The following is a 10402-nucleotide window of genomic DNA, read 5'->3' on the forward strand; positions in this document are numbered from 1 at the left end:
TACAAAAAGTAACACCTTTTTTAGCCAATTGATAAATCTCAAACAAAAGGGTTCAATGATGGAGCACATTGAGGAATTCCAAAAATTGAACATAAGGGTAAAATATATTCCAGAGGATCATAGGGTTGATGTGTTCATCAAGACTTTAAAGGATAATATCCAACATGAGGTTTGCCTTTGGGAACCTGATTCATTGGAGAAGGTATTCAGGTTAGCAAGAAAAATGGAAAGAAAAATTATGGCAACGAGGAAGTCCACCACTCACAACTACAAATATGGAAGTGTTGTTGCCCTTAGCCTTCCACAACCTACAAGGTTGACACCACAACAATTGGAAGAAAAAAAAGCAAAAGGGCTTTGTTATAGTTGTGATAGCAAATACACTAAAGGTCATAAGTGTGCTGAGAAGAAATGATTCTACATAGATTGTGAAGAGGAGGAAGAAAATGAACACGAAATGTCAAAAGAAGAGGATATACTCCAGGAACAAACCCTAGATAAAGAAGAAATGAATTCGACCATATCTTGTAATGCATTGGCTGGAATTACCACTCCTCAAACTATCAAGATAGAAGGACATATCAAGAAGAAAAAGATAATAGTGTTGATTGATTCGGGAAGTACCCATAATTTTATTCATTGTAAGATAGCAAAGGAATTGAATTTCTTCCTACATCCAACACCAGAGTGTCAAGTGATGGTTGCAAGTGGAGGAACCATAAATTTATCTGGAAAGTGCCATAATATCAAGCTATCCATGGGAGAATAAGTATTGAATAGCCCAATGCTTTCCATTCCAATGGGTGGTGTTGATGTTGTACTAGGAGTCCAATGGTTACAATCCTTGGGTACAAAAGCTTTTAATTTTCAAGAACTTTTCATGAAATTTTGTGAGGAAGGAATGGAAGTTGAAGTAAGGGGTATTGCAGGGAAACCGGGAAAGATAATCAGCTATAATGCAATGACAAAGCTTCTAAAGAAGGAACAATGAGGTGTAATTGCACAATTATGTTCACTAGAGGTTCCCACATCGAAATCATCTATTTCTCCAGATATCCAAAAAGTCTTGGACAATCATTCCAAGGTATTTGAGACTCCCAAAGGTCTCCCACCTATTCATTATCATGATCATGCTATTCATTTGATTCCAGGAAGTGTTCCTCCAAACATCAGGCCGTAGAAATAACCCTATCCACAAAAGAGTGAAATTGAACGTATGGTTGCAGAAATGCTAGAGGCTGGTATAATTCAACCTAGTTAAAGTTCTTTCTCTGCTCCAGTAGTATTGGTGCACAAGAAGGATGGATCATGGTGCATGTGTCTAGATTATAGGGAGCTCAACAAGCTCAATATTAAAGATAAATTTCCCATTCCTGTCATTGATGAATTGCATGGATCAATTTACTTCACCAAGTTTGATCTTCGTTCAAGATATCACAAAATTAGAATGAAGATTGAAGACATTCCGAAAATAGCATTTAGAACTCATGAGGGTCATTATGAATTTTTGGTCATGCCTTTTGGCCTTACCAATGCACCTTCTACATTTCAAGGTTTGATGAATTCCATTCTCAAACCCTTACTTAGAAAATTTGTGTTAGTATTTTTTGATGATATACTAATCTACAGCAAGTCTTGGAAGGATCATGTTGAACATGTTGACAGTGTGCTCAAACTACTGAAGGAGAAATAATTATATGCAAAAAGCCCCAAATGTTTCTTTGGAGTACAAGAGGTGGAATATCTGGGTTATATTGTATCTCATGAAGGTGTTAGGGTAGACTCTGGCAAAATTAAAGCCATTAAAGAATGGAAAATCCCCACATCCATAAAGCATCTACAAGGAGTTCTCAGGTTGACGGGGTATTATCGCAAGTTTGTTAAGAATTATGGGAGAATAGCAGCACTTCTAACAACATTATTGAAGAAAGATGCATTTTCGTGGACTCCATAAGCAACAAAGGCCTTCGAACATATTAAAGAGGCAGTGTGCGAACCACCAGCCTTAGCTATGTCGGACTTCACAAAAACCTTTATTTTGGAATGTGATGCTTCAAGAAATGGAATTGGTGCTATTTTAATGCAAGATGAAAGCCCCATTTATTTCGAAAGTCAACCAATCAAGGGAAAGTATTTACACAAAGCTATTGATGAGAAGGAAATGCTGGCAATACTACATGCACTTAAGAAATGGCGACCCTACCTAGTGGGAAGACACCTCAAGGTAAAAATGGATCATGATAGTCTTAAATACTTTTTAGAACAAAGATTATCCTTTGAAGAGCAACAAAAATGGGTCACAAAGATGTTGGTTTATGACTTTGAAATCATCTACAAAAAAGGGAAGCAAAATGTTGTGGCAGATGCATTCTCAAGAAAGGATGAGGATGTGGAAGCATTATTGTGCACCATTTCTATTATCCAACCAGATTGGATAAACGAAGCAAGGGAGGAATGGAAGAATGATGAAGAAGTGTGGGCATTCATTCGAAAGCTACAACAAGATGCCAGTACATCTGATACATTTAGCTGGAAAAATGATTCGTTATGGTACAAAGATCGCTTATACCTATGTAAGAATTCCCAACTCAAACAAAATATTCTTATGGAATTGCACACTTCTCCCTTAGGAGGACACTCAGGATTTTCAAAAACTTACCACAGGGTTAAGAAGGAATTTTTTGGGATGGCCTTAAATTGGATATTCAAAAGTTTGTGGCAGAATGTTTGATTTTCCAACAAAATAAAGTTGAAACAATTAAGACCCCAATTCTATTACAACCTTTATCCATTCCAAGCCAACATTGGGAGGAAGTTTCAATGGATTTTATCACAGGTTTACCCAAGTCCGAAGGAAAGAGTGTCATCATGGTGGAAATTGATAGACTTACCAAGTATGCACACTTTTGTGCATTATCTACTGCATTTATGGAAACAATTCAAAAGCTACATGGAAACCCAAAGATTATTGTAAGCGAAAGATATCCCATTTTCGTTGGAAATTTTTGGACAAAATTATTTTCTTGTCTCGATACTTAGTTAGCTCATAGCTCATCTTATCATCCTCAATTTGATGGGAAAACTGAGATAGAAAACAAATGTTTGGAAGGATATCTTCGTTTCTTTGTATCTGATAAATAAACACAATGGGTCAAATGGTTTCCTCTGGCTGAATGGTGGTGTAACATTTCCTTCCATACTGCAACAAAATGACCCCATTTATGGCTCTTTATGGATATCATCCACTGTCCATCACATCATATTTAGGAGAAAATTCTAAGGTTCAAGCAGTGGAATGTCACAAGGAGCATCAACAACAAGTTCTGCAACTCTTAAAGGATAACCTCGTGTTGGTGCAGAATAGAAAGAAACAACAGGTAGATCGACATCACAGCGAAAGAAATTTTGATGTAGGTGACTGGGTATTCCTATGGCTACAACCATATAAACAAATTTTCCTCAAGCAAGCTAAGAAGGATAATAAATTATCACTAAAGTATTATTGTCTGTACAAGGTGTTGCAAAAGATTGGTACGATGGCATACAAATTTGGAGCTTCATACAACTTCTCGAGTGCACCCAGTTTTCCATGTTTCATCTTTAAAGAAGGTTATAGGTGACAAGCTCCCAGTTCAAACAATATTGCTAGAACTTGATGAGGAAGGAAAAATCATATTGGAACTAGAAGCAGTCACAGAAACAAGAACTCAAGAGCTACGAAATCGATCAATTTTGGAGTATCTCATCAAGTGGAAGAACTTATCCGCTGAAGATTCCAAATGGGAGGATGAGAATTTTATACAAAAGCATCCAAAACTGCTCAAGCATTGAGGACAATGTTTTTCGGAAGGAGAGGGGCATGTTAGGCCCCTATAATACTAGTGATTCCCCCATTACTATTGTCATTGTATCCCTTATTGTTATTATTGTGCCCCTATTGCCCCCATATTTTTATTAGTATGCCCCATAGAAACCCACTATTGTTATTTTTGTGTCGTTATGTTATTACTGTTATGTTGGCTTGATTACATTGTGACCCCTTAGACTCCTATATATAGAAGGGAGGTTTATTCATTTATAGCATCCAAGAATTTTTCATTTGTGTAATGTAAAGGAGGTTTCCCTCTCGAAGAGGCTTATTTCTATGGCGTTCATCTATCTTTTCTATCTCTTTGTGAGTTGATTTCCTAACAGATGAGAAGACAGTCAATAATGTTACATACTTACTTCATGAATATCAATAATTTTTTCCCACCAAGTTTTCATAGATGAAGGGTTAATAGGAGGTATAGGAGTCATGAAGATTCCACTTAAGCCTGATGCAAAGCCATTCAAACAAAGACCTTACAGACTAAACCCGAATTATAAGGAGAAAGTGAAAGTAGAGCTTGTTCAGATGATAGCAGTAGGAACTTTTGAGCCTGTAGAAGAATCAGAATGGGTGAGTACTATTGTGGTGCAAGAGAAGAAGAGTCAAGGAGAAATTAGGATTTGTGTTCATCTGAGAAAGTTGAATGATGCATGTTTACATGATCCATTCCCTACCCCTTTCATATATGAAGCACTAGAAAATGTAGGAGGTCAAGAATCTTACTCATTTACAGACGGATTCTCAGGTTATCATTAGATTAGGATTGCACCTGAAGATCAGCATAAGACCATATTTTTTATAGAATGGGGCTCATATCAACACACAGTAATTCCTTTTTGATTAAAAAATTCCCCTGCTATATTTTCTAGGGTGGTTGTCGCAGCTTTTAAAGAATACAACCACAAGTTTTTAGAGGTATATTTTGATGATTGGTCAATATTTTGATTGTTGGGCAAACATGTTGGAACTTTAAGATGCATGCTCGACAGATTTACATAGTATTCGATTTCTTTGAACCTAAAGAAGTGCATATTTTGTGTACCTTTTGGCATATTAGTGGGATATATTGTCTCTAATCAAGGTCTAATGGTGGACCTTACTAAGATTGTTATCATTGTGAGCTTGCCTCCACCTAAGGTAGTAAGACAACTTCGCACTACATTAGGACATATTGGTTATTACAAGAAGTTCATCAAGGGGTATGCTCATATCACTACGCCTATGGAGAAATTGTTGAAGAAGGATGTAACTTTTTAGTGGAATGAAGAATGTCAAAAGAGCATCGACATATTGAAAAACAAATGGTAGATGCACCTATACTAGTGTTCCCTGGTTGGAATAAGGAATTCCATGTCCATGTGGATGCCTCTTATATAGATCTGGGATTGGTACTAGTACAACCTGGTGGAGGAGAGATTGATCATCCTATAGCTTTTGAAAGTAGAAAGCTATCTAAAGTAGAAAATAATTACACCACTACAGAAAGGGAAGGACTAGCGATGGTGTATTCTTTAGAGAATTTTAGACACTATTTGCTGGGTTCAAACTTTAAAATGTCTACAGATCATTCTGTACTGGAGTATTTGGTTAATAAATTTTTCTTAGGTAAAAATATTTGCAGATCATTACTATTATTCCAAGAATATGTCTTTGAGATCATTTTTATACCAGCGAGACTAAATGGAGGACCTGACCATATGTCAATACTCAAAACAGGGGAAGAACCAACCAACATAGAGGATAATATCCTTAATGCATAGTTATTTGCAATCAGAGTGGCAGATGACCATTTCACAGATATCATTCAATGCTTTACCACACGAATAGCTCCTTCAGAGTATACTACAAAGTAATTGAAATAATTAGTAGTTAAGGAAAATGAATTTTCATTAATAGCAGGACAATTATATAAGATGGGACGAAATGAAATACTGCATAGATATGTTCTTGAACATGAAAGACATACTATTCTAGTAGAGGCTTGTGGGGGCACAGCTGGTGGACACTACGCAGGGAAAGCTACTGCGTAGAAGATTTTGAGAGCAGGATTGTGGTGGCCTACACTACATAAAGATGTGAATGAGTGTTGTCAAGCATGTAATTTTTGTCAAAGAATAGGGAATCCTTCCAAAAGAGATGAGATGCCATTGGTACCACAAATTATATTGCAGGCCTTTGATAAGTGGGTCATTGATTTTGTTGGACCCATAAACCCACCTGGAAAGAGGACTAGTGAAAGGTATATAATCACTGTGACTGGTTACTTTACAAGATGGGATGAAGCAAAACCAATAAGTCACTATAGTGCAGAGATTGTTGTCAAGTTTATTTTTGACTACGTATTGTCTATATTTGGACGTCCGAAGATTTTGATGAGTGGTGAATTTTCACACTTCTTAAATAAGACTATTGAAGCATTGACTGAGGAGTTCCAAGTTTATCACCAGAAGAATACCCCTTATCACCCTTAGGCCAATGGAACACTAGAAGAATTTAATAAGATTTTGGAGAATGCACTTACTAAGGTATGAAATGTGAATCGATATGACTGAGAACATAGAATTCCATCAATTTTATGGGCTTATAGTACCACATGTAAAATGTTGATAGGTCAGACACCCAACAGGTTAGTTTGTGGGCAATAATTTTTTATGTGCATGGAGTACATGGTGCCTAGCTTGAGGATTGCAACTTTTACAGATATGGCAGACGTTGATATAATGGAGGAAATAATGTCACAGTTTCTTTCCTTGGAGGAAGATAAATTTATAACAATTTTCCATCAGAAGGTACATAAAGAAAGAGAAAACACCTTGTTGGGTTGTGTTATATTCTTTCCACGACTAGCCCAAGTAGTTAACCGGGGGGTTAGAGGGGGGGGGGAAGATCCCCCCTTCATTGTGCTGATTGTGTAGCGGGATGGGGGGGGGGGGGGGGGGGTCATAGGGGGTTTGAGGTGTACCCGTAACCCCACTTTATTTTGGACGCGATGGTTTTTTCGGTCTATGGTATTGGACGCGATGGTTTTTGGTCCATGGTATTAGATGCTTCGACATGTATAAATATGTATTATAACATTGAAGGAAACATAATGAAAAATCAAGCTGGTAGTCTCAGTTTTGGGATCCAAGGGAAATATCTATGTATATGTGTTTTATGTGTTATTCTCTCGCATTGTTTATTTTATGTTTTTTAGAATTCATATGCAGGTAATTTCTGTATCGGGTTAAAACCTACATTTGGTATTAGAGCAGTTTTAGCTTCAAGGGGATGCCTTTGTTGCTGAGGGGTTTCGCTCTGGCCTGTGGTAGACCCTGTTCAGTGGGAGATTTGCGAGATTGATTCTGGTGGTGAAACAAGATAGCGAGTAGTGGAATGATAGAGATCGAGAAATTTAATGGTCAGAGTTTTGAGTTGTGGAAACTCAAGATGGATGATCTGTTGGTGGATAAAGATCAGTGGATCACAGTAGATCCGGGCACTAAACCAATGGGAGTGTCTGATGAAGAATGGAAGAAGTTGGATCGAAAGGCAAAGAGCAAAATACGATTATGTGTCTCATATTCAATATTGTTGAATGTATCAGGGGAAGCTACGGTGAAAGCTTTGTGGAACAAGTTGGGGACCTTGTACCAATCTAACTCTCTAGTGAATAAAATGTTCCTGCGGAAAAAGTTGTATAGCCTGAGGATGAAAGATGGAGACTCCGTGACAGAGCATCTGAATGCATTTAATACTATGGTAATTCAGTTAGCATCTGTTGATATTAAAATTTCAGAATAAGATAAGTGCATCAGTTTGTTGTGTTCTCTACCAGATTCGTGGGATTGTCTGGTTATTGAAATAAGTAGCAATGCAACTGCCTTGCAGTTTGATGAAATAGTCTCATCCTTGCTAACGGAGGAGATGATACAGAAAAATGTGGAGAGCTAGAATGGTGATGCCTTGTCTGTACGAGGACGGTCCCAGAATAGAAACAAAAATAATTCATCGAGTGGGAGATCTAAATCTAGAGGGAGATCTAAATCTTCAGGAAAACCTGTAAAGGTGGTGTGCTAGAAATGTGAAAAGGAAGGGCACTACAAAAGGGATTGTAAATCTAAAGCTTTTGGCAAAGGAAAGGGATCTGATGATGCTCCTTCTGCAGAGACGAAAAACACCTCAGATGAAGGTGGGGATGTGTACTTGGCTTCTTCAAGTATACATGTAGATCATGAGGCATGGTTGATTGACTCAGGTGCATCCTTTCACTTCACTCCCCATAGAGAGTGGTTCTGCGAGTATGAGAAATATGATGGTGGTGATGTCTTCTTGGGGGATGACAGGAAGGCTAGAATCATTGGTCGTGGAAAAGTAAAGTTGAAGCTACAAGGTGGAAGGGTTAGAACACTTCTGGGTGTTCTGCATATTCCTGCATTAGCCAAAAATCTAATTTCTGTTAGCAAGCTGGATGATGTAGGTGTAAAAATAGTGTTCGAGAAGGATACCTGCAAGATGGTTCAGGGAGCACTGGTATTGATGCGGGGAGTTCGGATTGGAACTCTGTACAAGCTGCAAGGTAGCACTGTTATTGATGGGTGCAACAGTTCTGTGGTTCCTGAAAGTGGAGCAAAAAATCTAGTGGTCTCTGGAGAGAAGACCATGCTGTGGCATCAAAGGCTTGGACAGATTAGAGAGAAGGGCCTTCGGATACTTCATGGTAAAGGTATGGTAGAAGGTATGAGTGATAGCACTCTGGATTTTGATTTCTATGAAAATTGTGTATATGGGAAGCAGAATCGGGTGAGTTTCCCCTCTGGTGGTAAGACGGTGAAACATATATTAGAGCTTGTGCACAGTGATGTGCTTGGACCTATGAAGGTTCCATCACTGGGTAAGTCTGTGTACTGTGTATCATTTATAGATGACTTCTCAAGGAATACATGGATATATTTCCTTAAGAAGAAATATGAAGTCTTTGACAGGTTTAAAGAATTGAAGGCTCTGGTGGAAAACCAAATAGAGAAGAAGATAAAGGTGCTGAGGACAGATAATGGTGGAGAGTTTTGCAGTAAGGAATTTGAAGAATTCTATAAGAAGTGTGGTATAGCACGACAAAGACTACTCCATATACACCTCTGCAAAATGGAGTTGCAAAAAGAATGAACAAGACATGGATGGAAAGGGCAAGAAGCATGCTCAGTGGTGTCAGGTTAGGACAGGAATTCTGGGTAGAGGCGGTGGAGACATCATGTTACCTGGTCAAGAGATCACCTTCATCAGCGTTGGAGGATAAGACTCCACAAGAGGTATGGACTGGTAAGAAACCCTCTCTTTCACATCTGAGGGTATTTGGATGTGATGCATATGTACATATTCCAAAGGAGAAAAGAACCAAGTTGGATAGTAAATCTGAAAAGTGCAGTTTTATTGGGTATAAGGATGGTTTAAAGGGTTATAAGCTTTAGAACCCAGTCACAAGGAAGGTTGTGTACAGCTGAGATGTGGTGTTCAGAGAGGTAAAAGATGTTATTAAACATGAAATCCAACCAAAGGAACCTGAGAATATAGAGCTTGAGCTTAAGGATGAAGAATAGGACTCTACAACAGAGGAGGAATTAGAAGATGAAGAGCCATAAACTCCGGGTGTGAGAAGATCAGTTCGAGGTAGAAGGCAGCCATGAAGGTATAGTCCATCTGCTTTCTATTCAAAATTTTCTTTATCTATTACTGACAATGATCCCAGAACTGTGAAGGAAGCAGTAGATCCAAAGGATGGCAAACTCTGCAAAGAAGCCATGCTTGATGAAATGGCATCTTTGCACAAAAATGAGGTTTGGGATCTGGTGGAGTTGCTGGCTGGAAGGAAATCCATTGGCAACAAATGGGTGTTCAAGAAGAAGACAAATGCAGAAGGAAAGATGGATAAATACAAGGCTTAGTTGGTAGCAAAAGGTTATTCCCAGGTGCTGGGAATTGATTTTGGTGATATTTTTTCTCCTATTGCCAAGGTAACTTCTATTAGATTACTTTTATCTGTTGTTGCTTTTTTTGATTTTGAAGTAAAACATATGGATGTAAAGAAAACATTTCTTCATGGGGATCTAGACAAGGAAATATACATGAAGCAATCTGAAGGCTTTGCAGTGAAGGGTAAGAAAGAACTGGTATGCAAGTTAAAGAAGTTTCTGTGTGGGTTGAAACAATCACCAAGGATGTGGTATTAGAAATTTGATACATTTATATGGGGACTTGGCCTCACCGAAAGCAAAGTAGATCACTGTGTGTATTTTAAATTAATTGGTGACTGTGTTATTTATCTGGTCTTGTATGTGGATGATATGTTGCTAGTTGGAAATGACAAAGAAATTATCTAGGATTTGAAGACCCAATTGTCCTCCAAATTCGACATGAAAGATCTTGGCATTGCAAACTATATTTTGGGCATGGAAATTAAAGGTGATCAGGTAAAGAGGAAGCTTTGGTTAGACCTAAGGAATTATGTCGAGACAATATTGCAGAGGTTTAATATGCGGGATAGTAAACCGGTGA

Source organism: Pinus tabuliformis, chromosome X (assembly GCF_031772625.1).
Source record: "Pinus tabuliformis cultivar Carrire ecotype Pingquan chromosome X, CPIR1, whole genome shotgun sequence".
Lineage (NCBI taxonomy): Eukaryota > Viridiplantae > Streptophyta > Pinopsida > Pinales > Pinaceae > Pinus > Pinus tabuliformis.